The sequence below is a fragment of the Dermacentor silvarum genome, chromosome 5, assembly GCF_013339745.2.
Source record: "Dermacentor silvarum isolate Dsil-2018 chromosome 5, BIME_Dsil_1.4, whole genome shotgun sequence".
Classification (NCBI taxonomy): Eukaryota; Metazoa; Arthropoda; class Arachnida; order Ixodida; family Ixodidae; genus Dermacentor; species Dermacentor silvarum.
The window spans coordinates 65921874-65935333 of NC_051158.1; the positions used below are offsets into that span (position 1 = coordinate 65921874).

At 42.4% G+C, this 13460-nt stretch overlaps 1 long non-coding RNA gene across 1 annotated transcript in view; it reads right to left on the minus strand.

Annotated features, from left to right (window-relative positions):
• The window catches only part of LOC125945839 (uncharacterized), a 46175-nt gene extending 34158 nt beyond the window's left edge, over positions 1–12017 (minus strand). The window contains exons 1-2 of the long non-coding RNA XR_007467147.1: positions 11976–12017; positions 2991–3079 (exon numbers count right to left, since the gene is read on the minus strand). This is a non-coding gene — a long non-coding RNA (uncharacterized LOC125945839). The remainder of the gene's footprint in view (positions 1–2990; positions 3080–11975) is intronic.
• Between the last annotated feature and the right edge of the window lie 1443 nt (positions 12018–13460).

Here is a 13460-nt window from a genome sequence, read left to right on the forward strand (position 1 = left end):
GGCAAGAAGGAGACCGCTAGCGAGCGCGACTCTGCTTTTAACACTTAGTGGCGCATGCGCACTTCGCAGAGTCCTCTTATCAATTGAGCGCCAGCCGACACAACTCTCTAAGTAATTTCCACCTGTTCGAGTTGACGAGCTCAAGCATTAGAATTTTGCGATCTACACATTCGATTTTTAGAAATTCCGCAGAGTGTTTTTTTTTTTATTTATTTAGTACAATATTACACTTTGTCATATAGGACATGGCTAGAGGCACACACTTGCTTTACTAGACCGTGTCACCCAGAAAGCAGTTGTGTTTCAAAACGGCAAAAAGACACCTAACAGACAACACATACAACTATGAACCACATGAAACACCTGAAAGCCTTGGCAGAAACACCTGGTTTAACCATAGCAATGTAAATATTAGAATAGGTTCCTGCCGATTCTGCATAAAAGTGTCTACAGCAAAACCGTGTGTCGTTACATTGCGCGAATGCTCACCGCGTTAACGTCGACCGTGATCGTGAAGATGGTTCCCGCCGTAAATTTTTATATTCCGCATTTGTTTTTACGACTTTTATTTATAACCTTTTCCCCCTTTTTTGACTTCAATATTTTTATGGAAATATATAATACACTTTATAATTTTCAGTACATAAGCTCCTAATATTTGCTCTTTTTCTCGCATTGGCGCTCGCAACTTTCAGATCTCCTTTAGCGAAAAGGATAAGCCATTATACTTTTTATGTATTTCAGGCCTAATTTTTGACCTTTTTCTTAGTAACCATTGAGTCTTATGCATTTGTAATTTTGCAGTTGTGGCCAGAATTCTTTCTTCTGTTTACAGTCGCAGATTATTACCGTAATACCATCATGCTTTAGTGCATTTGTTACTGGTTGCAGAACTTTAGTGGTTGTTAGGCTGTAAATGTTGTATTAAACAAGAACGCTTCACTGTGGGGCAATACTGCCCCAGTCTGCGCAATATTGTTTTGAAGAAACAAAAGAAATGTCTAATGTGCATTTCAAGTTGCATTGACTAAGTACAAATGTAGAAAAAAAATTTTGTTCAGGAATCATTTGATGCGGAAATGAATGAATGAATAAACTTTCAATTCCCTTTTTAAGAAAGGGAAGGGGCCCGAGGCAGAGAGGGGAAATTTTCATAACAGGCACGAAATACAGGAAGAGCAATTGCCGGATTCATTCAATAAGCACGAGCCAAGCTCTCTTCTCTTCTATTGGCTCTTATCCTTCTCTTGTTTGGATGTGCTACCATTGGGGACCCTTTTGTGTCGTTTTGTGTAATTTGAAATTTTGTCAGCACGCTAGTAGTTGCACAACTGCATCTGACTGGCTAACACCGACTTTATATATTGCGGCGTTTTGTGTAGCTCTACACAAAACGCCGCAAAATATAATGTCGATTCTTGTCACTCATATGCAGTTGGCTGCATCTGAGTGGCTGCAATTATTAGCGGGCTGACAAAATTTCTAATCGCTTTAGTGCTTTAGTTTTGGCAATGCCGTTATTAGTAAATGTCAAAGAAGCATCCAGCGTGGCTTTCTTATATGTTTCAAGTGCACAGGACACCAAAACGAATTGTATTATTTTTTACAGCGGAATGTTCCCGCCCAAAATTTCACACCCACTTTAACCTGACAACACCACATAAAAGCTAAATGCTACGCAACGCGTCGCCATTGTCAGTAAAGGTATTTATTTAGCCGCCCATGAACGCTGCTGGATACTAGTGCTCTGAAAGTCCGCTTGTTGTCTACGCTGCACCTCATATTATGCCACACTGCCAGTACTCGCAACCATGACGAGTCAGCGCATACCGATTGCCACGGAAACTACGCTTCTTGAAAACCTTTTTTCATTTGATCCTCTCATCTGGTTTTAAATTGTAGGTTCCGAACCAGAATAGACCTTAATATGGTAGAACTTTGGCGCTTATTGATGGGTAATTTTCGTGTAGAGTAGCGTACGTTGAGCAACTACATAAGAAAGACAAACGATCCAGCGCCTTGTGTTCTCGCCTAACCTCCTCGTTTGTTTCCTTATACATCCTTTGCTACTAAATAGGAAGGCAAACCCTCGAACGAAATGACGCCAAACAATGTCATCTGCAGAGAAAGTGCTTCAGTAACGTAAGGCAGGGTTGGAAGTTTTATTTAGCCTTAAAATTGACATGACGATGCTAATCTCGCAATACTTCTAAAAATTCGGTTCGGCATTGTGGAAGGATAAATGCTGCCGAAAGCGAAAAAAATGGGGTGTTGCAGGTTATCTCATCGCAATCAGAAATTATGATTTTCTAACACAAAACCATGTCGGGCTTACGCAAATAATTGACTGATTCTTGTTCAGAAAGGCCAGGCGTTTCATACAAGAAATACAAGATTTATTCCGGTTCCGAATGTGGCTCACCATGATGTATACCCTTGAAGTTCTTATTACTTTTAGAATGAATAACGAGTAAAACAGCCTTAGGATACGTTACAAGGCCACAGGTAATGTCCTTACACCATATGACGGTATATCGGTAGTTATTCGTTATGCCTCTCTGTAGCTTGTTTGCCTTCATGTTTTATAAAAATAATATTTGAAGTGTTCCATATGCAACTAATGCTTTGTTCTGAGCAACTATAATTGCTTTAACCAAGCTTTCACCTTACTACTCGATAGCTGCGCTGTGTTCTCAGCTTTCAAGCAGCGACGCATTTACTGACTGTACCAACGAAAACAGATGTTGCCCTGACAAATAAAAGTTGCACGGTCAGATTGCCACTTTGATTTGAAGTTTATTTTTTCGCAAGCTATTGCTGTATTGAACTCTGTCTCTTGCTCTGGTCGTTTTCCTTGTTTCTATTCGGTTATAGAAATTTGTACTTCACTTCGGTTCACTTTGATTATCTATCGCCAACATTACTACACATCATAATTACCACACTCTTAACAATGTTACCACAGCTACTCCGCAAAAAAAATCACTTACACGCAGCGACAAATGAAAAACTGCAAGTAAAAACAGCGACCGGTAGGACCAGTTTCATGGTAAATGTCCCCTTGGCTCACCACTGTTGTCTGAAATGAAAGGATAGAAGCATTGAAGGTGTGAGCACGTGTGCTTGACGAAGAATGACTACAAAACTTTATTCCCTCTACTTTCCGTTTTAGTGACAATCTGATAATCTACACATAAAAGTCGCAACAATGAAATAAAGTGACCATACTTATTGTCACCTAATCCGCAGTTGAGGTGCCTTACTACTAAGCGCACTTTGCTCAGTCCGCTCCTCACCACCTCGCCAGACTCACTGTGTTGAAGTACGTATATTTCAACAGTAATTATTGCAGTGAAGATTTAAGCACTGCTTTCAGCCGCGATCATTGACCTTGTTTTGTTTTCAAGTTTATTCTGTCATGATAGTTGCTGTCTTATTACTTGCGGACATCATCGTGAAAGCGTGTCTCTTCAAATTTCTTATTTATTCCCTGTCTCAGTGTACAAGCATTTGCTCTTATAACACATATCTCCAATGTGGAGGTAATCTTCCCTCGAAAGCAGAGATATTCAATAATTTGCATTTCTTGCCTATGCTTTCTATAGTCTATATCTAGAAATATATCAAGCGTGGTAGCGATGACGCACGCTCGCTGAACCGCAATGAACACTAAGGAAAGTTTCACTTTAAATAACTAGTGATATACGTCATGTTCTTTATCAGCCACAATCCAACGTATGTGGACGACTTAAGTGCCAGCCTGCATACAGATAGGCCACATATAGTTGGACATTTTTTTATTTGCACCACGTATACCTCTTAGGAGGAAGCTTTAGCTCGGGTCCAACTTCGATGTCGTCTATTGAAATATATGTAAAACAAACAAATTATTTCACGAAAAAAGTAGGTGGGCACTTTGAATTCAATTCCTGGCATTCTAGAAGCCAATGTTAACTTTTAGTGCCAGGGGCAAGAAGAATTTTTATTTAGGGTTGAAGGTATAAACATGGTAAGCCGAACATGATAGGCGAAACAAAATAGAAACATGATGTTCACAAATTCATATTCTTGCGTCATGAAATATCTAGAAGCACACGAGAAAAACAAACGTGGTGTTCGCCATGCGGAAGCGACGACAAATTGTGCAATGCATTCTTAGCGAATAGTTCGTGCTGCGTGGCGGTGTCCAGCGCTGCTCGGTGTTCAAAGCGAACTAGTTCTCGCAGGACGCCCGGTCATGAGAACTACGTAGACGTTAACACGTCGTTCTTCTGCTGTGAGGGTCCTGCTGTAAAACCGCTCCAGGCAACAAAGCGAGGTAGTCACGAGCTCAGGGAGCCAAGACGATTTTGGCCACGCCCACCTTGTGGAGAGTGTCAAGCCTAAAATAATTGTGCTCCTGTTGAGGAATTGGTCAAGGCAACCTGGTGAGGCCTCCGCCGTCCTGGGTGACTTCGACAACCAGGCTTGGTGGTGGTGAGAGCGGTACCCAGAGCTACTGCAAGACTGCCGCGGCTACTGTGGCTGTCCAACAGCCACTTCTGCAGCTGTAAGTTATGCCATTTCATGGGCAGCCCCATGGTGGCGTCGTTCGGGATCAGCTACACAGCCTCAACGTGCCAGCGGCCTCAACGACAGCGAAATGCATGACGAGAAACATTGTTTTATATTTAGTAGGCACATTGAAGTAGAGATGGGTCGCTCAGGAGCGAGCCGGATCTTTTGAGCCGCTCTTTTTATAGAGCGAGCAAGCCGTGGTTCAGTAAAAGTGAGCGGCGGTTCTTTGGGAGAAAGGGAGCCGGTTCTCTCTCCGATAGAACCGCCGGTCACTTGAACCACGACTCACTCGTACTTCAAGAGAATGAGATTATATTGGGAAAGGGTGAAAGTTTGAGTTAAGAGCAGCGCGATAACTGTCTCTCAATAGAGGACATCTCAACCGCGCTGCACAGGGCGGTGGGGACTGAAAGATACGAGAAGAGAAACAGGTCGCAGGCGCGGCAGCGGAAAGAGAAGCAGCATCATCTAAGGCGCCCGTGAAGAGAAAAAAAAACGTAAAGGAACGCGCAGCCCGGCAGCGCATGCCACATGAAATCCTTTTTTTAAGACACACAAACAAAACAAACAAAGCAGAGGATGAGTGGCTCAAAAGGCAGTCGAAGGCGACGGGGTAGAGGCGACTCTTGCGAGGATGGGCTGGAGGGCAGTTGCTTTCTCGCACTGCTAATAGATGGCGCGGAAGTAGCACCCAGCAGAAGAGACGGAACTAGAGATGGGTCGCTCAGGAGCGAGACGGATCTTTTGAGCCGCTCTTTTATAGAGCGAGCAAGCCGTGGTTCAGTAAAAGTGAGCGGCGGTTCTTTCGGAGAGAGGAAGCCGGCTCTCTCTCGTTCTATCAACCGTGCCGGACCGTGCCGTCGGCCCGTCAGAGCCTTGTCTTCTGCTGGGTTTCGAGATTTCGTTTTCTGACCGACAAATGGTGGCCGGCGTGGGCAGACTCGCGCTTCTCGTACTCGCTCGCAGTTTGGTGTGCGCAGCAGTCCCTTTGGTTTTTTGTACGTCCCGGTGCCACCGAAGGGAGAAGTAAAGAAGCCTTAATTGACAAAGTATGGTACCGTTCGTTGCCTGCTGCTGTTCGAACGATGTCTCACGACTCTCACCGATCGCACATCGTGCGCTGGTGCAACAACACTTCGAAGATGGTCTTCCGTGTCTTTAAAGACAACAGCTGAACGTACAGTTTACGTCCTGGTCTTCATTTGTGCTAACTAGCGTAGTCATGAAAATGTCGCCCATGGCATCCACTGCATTTTCTGAGCGTGTATCATTAGCACGTCAATAAAACGAGGCGAGTGATCTGTTTTGTTGTATTAGAACTTCATTTCTTTTTTTCTTTTGTCCTGGCGCATGATGGCATGATCGCCAGTATCGCGCGTGCTCTCAAGAGAGCAAAAACAAAACAAACAAAAAAAAACGAAAGATACGTGTGGTACTTTTGTGGATCTTTAGTATGATTTTTGTATTGTACTTCAAGAAATGATTTCGACATTCATTTTGCATGGCGTTACAGCTCACTCATATTATAGTGAGCGTGAGAATAAATTAATAAAGAATAAATGAATAAAGAATGAATGAATAAGAATGAATATAAATAATTTTGTGTTCTTATTTCGACCAAAGTTCATTTTAATGTACCACAAAAACAGAAAGCTCCTGTAATGACGATGAAGTTGCATTTTTTTCTGAGAAAAGTACGTCGCATTCTGCCTGTTACAGTATTATAAGCATTTTAACCTCGATTTGAGAAAAGAACGTGTCATTACAACTAAAAATTCATGCTTTTAATCTATGTAAAAATAATCCCTAACATAACGAAAATACCAATAACACGGTTATTCAATTATGCATATATCGTTTTTTTTTCAAAGCCAAATAACTATAGAATATGCATAACACAGGTGACACATTTAAGTGAACCGGTGAGCCATTCAAGTGAACCGGTTCATTTCAGTGAGCTGAGCCGTTCCGAGCCGCTCACTGAAGTGAGCCGTTTTGCCCATCCCTACATTGAAGGTAAAATATATGAGACCGCAAATGCTTAGCATTAGCTTATTTCAATATGTCTCGCCTCTACTGTTCGTAAATTGTGCTGTGTATTTTTACAATATTGCGTGTGCACTGGTGCGTCTATTTCGTTCTTTGGTGAGTGTTCATGGGCATAATAATGTTTATTCTGGCACATTTCTGGAAGCCTGCCATGATATATCTCATAAAATTATTAAATGACGTAATCCCACGAATGCAAGTTCACTGAATAAACTGCATCAAAGATACAGCTATATTAGCTTCTTTTGGCTCACAGCTAGGCATGTAATGGCATGTAATGGCGTACGTGGATTGAGAATCAACAGACACACCAAAGATAATAACGCGCTTCTGAGAGAAAGGCGAGCAAGACACAATACACAATATTTTGACAAACTCTTGTGCTGCAAGATGAAGCTCAGAATAAATCCGCAACAACTATCTTTGATCCGATGCCTGTGCCAAGCGGCGCCTTTCGGTTTTCAAGCCACGTAAGTTCACTCCGTTGTTTAATTAGCGCATGTTCTAGCACTTGAGATGAAGGCAAGATTACCAGCAAGAAAAGTGGACCCTAGCTGCGGGCGTCAGTTTAAGCGGTGAAGTCATTGGCCGAATAAGTACCCCCTATTCATTGAACTATCAGATTGTGAAGAAAGCTGTGTCGCAATAGCAACGATTGACTGTGCAAGGAAGGCTATCTGCAGAAATTTCACAAGACCCGGGTGGAGAATGAAGATACTTGGACAAAGACGAGATACTTTCACTGTATTTTGAGCACTGACTTGACATAACTAACGTGTCCAGCGTTTGAAAACATTCAAGACCATATGATTACAGCACCGATTGTCCGATGATGTCATATGAAGCTTCCTTTATTCCTGGAAGCTGTAGAATGCAAGTCACTCCGATCGCTAGCAGACGCTACTGACTTACGAATCAATGGAAGGTTTCAAATGATTTAAAAGAGTTCAAAAGAAACTCCATTGGCACTCCAAGGAAATAACCAATGTTTAGTTTATGCCATGGTCTATAGCATCAAGCTAATGTATGGAACAGCTTAGCGAAAGCTAGGAATTCGAAGTTCTGTGCGAAGAGCCATCCCAACAGCGACAACTGCTAGAGTTAGAAGGCGCAGAAAGAGCAGATGTCTGCCCTGTGGTCACCGAGAACCGTCATGGTGTTCCTTTGTTTGTCAACGTTGTAAAGCAAAAAAAAAAAAAGTCGTGACACAGCTAATGAAACAGGTGATGAAATACATATGTGTTCCTTGGTGGCAGGAATGGCAGTTGTCGAAATGTAAGGTATAGATGAAAAAATTCAGTTCTTCGGCATATGGGCAGTAATACTGTGATTAACCGACCAGACCCAGTTCCGAAGCAATGGGTTACCAGAAAGAGAAATCGTGGTTTGCTATTTCTTGGTTCTGAGAATGATTTCCACGAAGCCCGACATTAGGTACATTCACCATTAACCGCTATATGCATAGCCAACCACATCACGGTCTCGCGCTATGAAACGTACCGGGTGTAAGATGACCGCACGATCCAGATACTCACTATAATTACGTTTCAGACAACTTTATTAAAGCTACGTCCTTAAACTTCATTGTATAAACAATACCTATGAAGCAACATTGCTGTGTCTCAGCATGGTCCAGCCAAAAGAGGACAGACCTCGTGTGTGCTTGTGATATATTGTGCGATGGATGAAAATACAAATCTCCGGAACGCCACAACGAGCGCACGTTAAAATTCCTCTTCACTAGAGTCGACAGAAGCTTCAAGTCACAATAAGGCAACTGCTACTCGTTCTTTAAAAAAGCTAGACTTCTCTGCCACCAGTTTTCCCAATTCATGCGTTAGCAGCCAGTGAGCAACACTGTAATGCTAAGTTGGTGTTGTGCCACTGAGCCGCAGGCCTGGCGTACGCATTGCTTTTAGCGTGTTGCGGTCGACGTAATATGTTCTCTTTGTTGAAATCAGACATTGGCAACTGTTTAGACCTGACCGTAGAATTAGAGTGTACTAGATTGGGGGAGTGGGTCCAACAAGGGCTCTGCGCTGAGGCATTTTTTATTGAAAATCCAGGTGGCGCCACCGTCACTTTCTTCCGAATGAGCGGCCCCGCTCGCCGGTCGGACGCTTGTCGCGTCGGAGACCCTACCGCAGCTGCATGGAGCTTTGACAGGCGAATACTAGGTGGCGGTAACACTGAGATTATTCCCCACCGATCTATTGTAAATAAAATGGAAAAAGAGCAGCGGAAAGAACGCAAACGACGCAACAACGACGGTGCGTCGAGCAGACGACAGCTATATACTCAGCCCGCAAGCTCGCCTCAGCCAATGAGCGCTACCGAAACAGCCGGAGCCAACGTTTATTGGCCGGAGCTTCAGAATAAGGCGACGGCAGCGCCGCCACATTTTCCGCGTTTTTTGCTTCACCCTCGGCGCTTGCTAAGGCGTGCGCTGGACCCCCTCCCCCATTCGAGTACACTCTAGTAAAATACTGTTCAGATGCCATTGTACTCCCTACGATGGATGCTGATCATATGGCCGAAGGACTGACTTAGTTTTTTTCCCGCATTGGTCTGCAAAAAGAGCGTAAGTTAGCAAGAAGCATGCTTGACATGAACACTCATTTCAGGCACCGGCGGTCTGCATGCTGCCAGGCATTTTTGATCCACCTCTCGCCATGCCATGGCTAATAGGCTCATCGAGAAGTTTAACCCGACCCTGATCACCATGCTAAAAAGGATGTGTCAGTAAAAGCCTCGTTACTTTACACGTACATCGCTCTTACACCTCGCATGCACAGGTACCTCGCTCAAACCACGCTTTTTCACCTGTACAGATACCACTGCTCTATAACTACAGAGAACTGCTCGAAGCACGGTTGGGCTCCTCGCTTTTGCAGGTGATTTATGGTCGACGCGTAGCAAGGCCACTGGCAGTAGTCAATGGGTTGTGGACCTTCGAAGGCATTGACAGTGCAGCTCTCACAGCGTATACATATGTTGTCGGTCTTTGGAATTGCAACCTATGAAGACCTCGACAGCGCAACTTTAACAGCATATACATATCTTGTCGTTCTTTGGAATCGCCTTGAAGACACACGTAATCTCTCTAATGATGAGCTGCAAAAGTCACATGCAAAACTAAAAACCTAGTACGGTTAGAATAGTCATCCTCGAATGGTAAATATCGGTGGCAGAGCACATATTTTACGGTCCGCTGATTCGAACAAACTGCTGATGTAATTTAAGCGTCCACTTGAAGTCATCAAAATAACGTCGACTGTGTTTTGTACCTAAGTAGAATAAAACGTATTTCCACCTGAATATGCTAAAGTATTAAGAATTCGAATTTGATTTCAGTTGAGTTTGCAAGATGTATCCTCTTGAAATGAATCTACAGGATGACACCAGTTTCAATATATACAGGGTGTTTCAGCGAACACTTTCAAAATTTATTTAGGGTTACCTGTGGCAGATATCCCAATTCTAGTTAATGAGCCGGTCTACTCGAAGCGGCGGACATTATTTGCGCAAAAAATTGAGATGCATAATCAACTAATTAATAAAAATTCACTAATTAAGTTTTTAACTAATTACCTGATGGCCCATAATGTAATCTACAAATTGTAGCCGTGGAGTTCGCAAGGCGGATCCACTTGGAACGAATTCCCGGGATGACACCGCTTTCGAGATATTAATTCCCGAACTTTGCGAAGAAATGCATTGGCGTTCCAGTTAGTTTCTTAACAAAACGTCGCTTTATGCATTGAAGCACAAAATTAACTGGAACGCCAATGCATTTCTCCGCAAAGTTCGGGAATTAATATCCGGAAACTGGTGTCATCCCGAGAATTCGTTCCAAGTGGATCCGCCTTGCGAACTCCACGGCTACAATTTGTAGATTACATTATGGGCCATCAGGTAATTAGTTAAAAACTTAATTAGTGAATTTTTATTAATTATTCGATTATGCATTTAGTTTTTTTGCGCAAGTAATGTCCGCCGCTTCGAGTAGACCGGCTCATTAACTAGAATTGGGCTATCTGCCACAGGTAAACTTTAAGAATTTTTGAAAGTGTTCGCTGAAACACCCTGTATATTTCTCTGAATGTTGGACGAAATGCGTCGGCGTTCCAGTTACATTTGTGCTTCAATGCATGAAAGAGCATTTTGTCATAAATTAGGTGGAACAACAGTGCATTTCAACGGCGTTTGATGGCGCATATCTCTAAACGGATGTTATTCTGGAAATTTATTCCAAGTGAATGTGTCTTCCAAACACATTTGTCTCAATTCGTAAATTGGAATATACGCCGTAAACTAAACAATTGGAAAGTGGAATTGTTATTTTTTTATTTTAAAGTGTGTTTCAATTCATCGTGCAAGTAATCTCCATGTTTATGAATAATCCATCCCAAGGACTACAATTATGTTATCGGCAACAGGTAATTTTTAAAAGTTCTGGAAAACTTAAGAATGGTCAGTACGTATATTTATCATGCCATGAACACGGTAAAATTGATTGTCAGCTGCACTAAAATATTGTAGCCTTCCTAGCTAAAAGGACAAAATTCCAAGCGTTACAGTGAACCTTACGCTCGTCTTGTTTTTTTTTTTTTCTTTTTCAAATATTTCTACTTCCTCTTTCTTTCTCCCGTTCCCAAGCTCTTTCACTTCTACGTGTCTATAAAACAGCTCATACCGCGTCATTCTGTACTAAGCGTAGTTTTTACGTGTAAAATTTACCTAATGCGCTTATATTTATAGTTGAGAGATCTCTTATATCTGCTAGGACACTACAATTCTCTCGAGCAGAGACGGTCTCATAAGAATTGTTTGCCGTCGCTAAGTTAGACGTTATAAATATATTTAGAACCTGAACATTTTTCTTTCTTTAATGGCGTGGGCCCGATCACTTCAGCAAACTGTACTACCCGTATTGCAATTTCTGTAGTATTAAATCTAGAGCGAAATGAGAAGCAGTATACCTAAGGTAGGTGGGCTTTATTGGGAGTACACGCTTGATACCTAGTAGAACATGGGGGGTTTAGTAAGTAAAAAAAAGCTCATTTGCTGCACATTGTTAGTTTGCTTCGATCACCGGGGATCATTGCTACGTGGTGGCATGTGTAACTGGCGGACGGCAAAGTAGGGTCTACGCTCAGCACACCACTGCTAGCTGAAATAGTCTTTAGCACAGAAAGAAATGTTCACAACAAATATTCATCATATCTATATAATACAGTGTGCCTAATGACTGCGGCTAATTTAGTATACTGTATAGCGCATAACCTGCTTAGTTTGTTTCTGCGACATTAACGGGCCATGACACCTACTGGACTTGCTAAAATATAAAATAGGCGACTGGCACTTACCAACAACTTTCTTACTTGCAGCCGAGCGTACATGTAAAAAAAGAACGTATGATACGAGAATAGTGGCCAGACGTTAAAAAAATGTCCTCGTATCTGTTCGTGTAGTACTCTTAGTGAATGAATACAGTTTGTTTGAAGCTTGGTATGCGAATTTATATAGAATGTCACACAACTAGAAATTAATTTGGTGCGAGTCTAATTCCTCTCCACGCACATCATGCAGATGTCACCTGCAACATAAATTATTCAAACAGCTGGCAATTATTCGTCTGTCACAACGTCTCTACGAATACAGTTAATTTGTTGTTGCAAAACGAAATATTTAGTGCATTGTAGCGGCGTAGCGGCAACATCCATGCCAAGGCAGTGCAAGAAAGCTGCTGACGGGCAACAGCCACATGAGTGCTACTATCGACCACCGCCACCGTTTAGCGTCGCAGTACGCCAGAATGGAGACGAGGCCTGGGGGCAGCGAGAAACATAGTGTTGGTCAAAGAAGCACCTGGGAAAGAACACCTGCCGTGTATGCTGCTCGGCTACCGGAGCTCACACAAACAAGCTCAAAGAATTAATTCTGTACACCAGAATGGAGACGTGGACTAGGTGCCGCGAGCGATTCGTGCAATAGTGCACTACTTGAAGTGCAGCCGGTTATAAAGACCGCGTATAGTGCCCCTGTGCTCTCAGTGCTCACTCGCTTCCTGTTTCCTCTTTCTATTCCCCTTTCCCTTACTCCCAGTGTAGGGTAGCAAACCGGACAATCGTCTGGTTGACCTCCCTGTCTTCCCTCTCCTTGCTTTCTCTCTCTGGCGGCGACTTTCATCCCAAAGTATTGAAACTAGGGAATGCGACATAAAATCTATATATTTGCTAACAGTATCAATGAAACTGCGTACGTCGGAATCTGCGTCATAATCTCTTCTACAATTCTTGATTAACATTGCACTAACCTTTTTTTATTGAATGAGGAGCGCATGTTTTACTTACAATTTAGAAGTCGATTCTTAATGTTACCAAATTATGTTAAAGGAAACTCTTTCCTGACCTAAAATCTATGCCAAAGCGCACCGCTTCAGCGCATTGTGTTTTTCCCCACTGTGGAAGAATACCGTAAAAAATATCATGAGCAAACTAGTAAATTTCATTACGCATTATCGAGTACATGCTTGGAGAACCTTTGAGTATAGGCATAAAATTAAAAAAAATGGTATGATTTTGGTTAAGACTGAGTTCAATTCAATTGTATAATGCCCCTTATGGCCAATAAGAAATATGGTAATTGTAGTAGAATTGTTGGTTTATATTTGTGCTGCTGATAATTGGTCTTGTTAAATTTACGCTACGCTTATGATTCTTCATCAATCAAAGGTTATTTTGTTTCGAACAGCATATTTTAGTTATTTCAGACAGTCGCAGCAGAAACGCGCAGTACATATGTATATCGTAACATGATGTTGTGGCTGGTATTATAAATACCGACAAGCG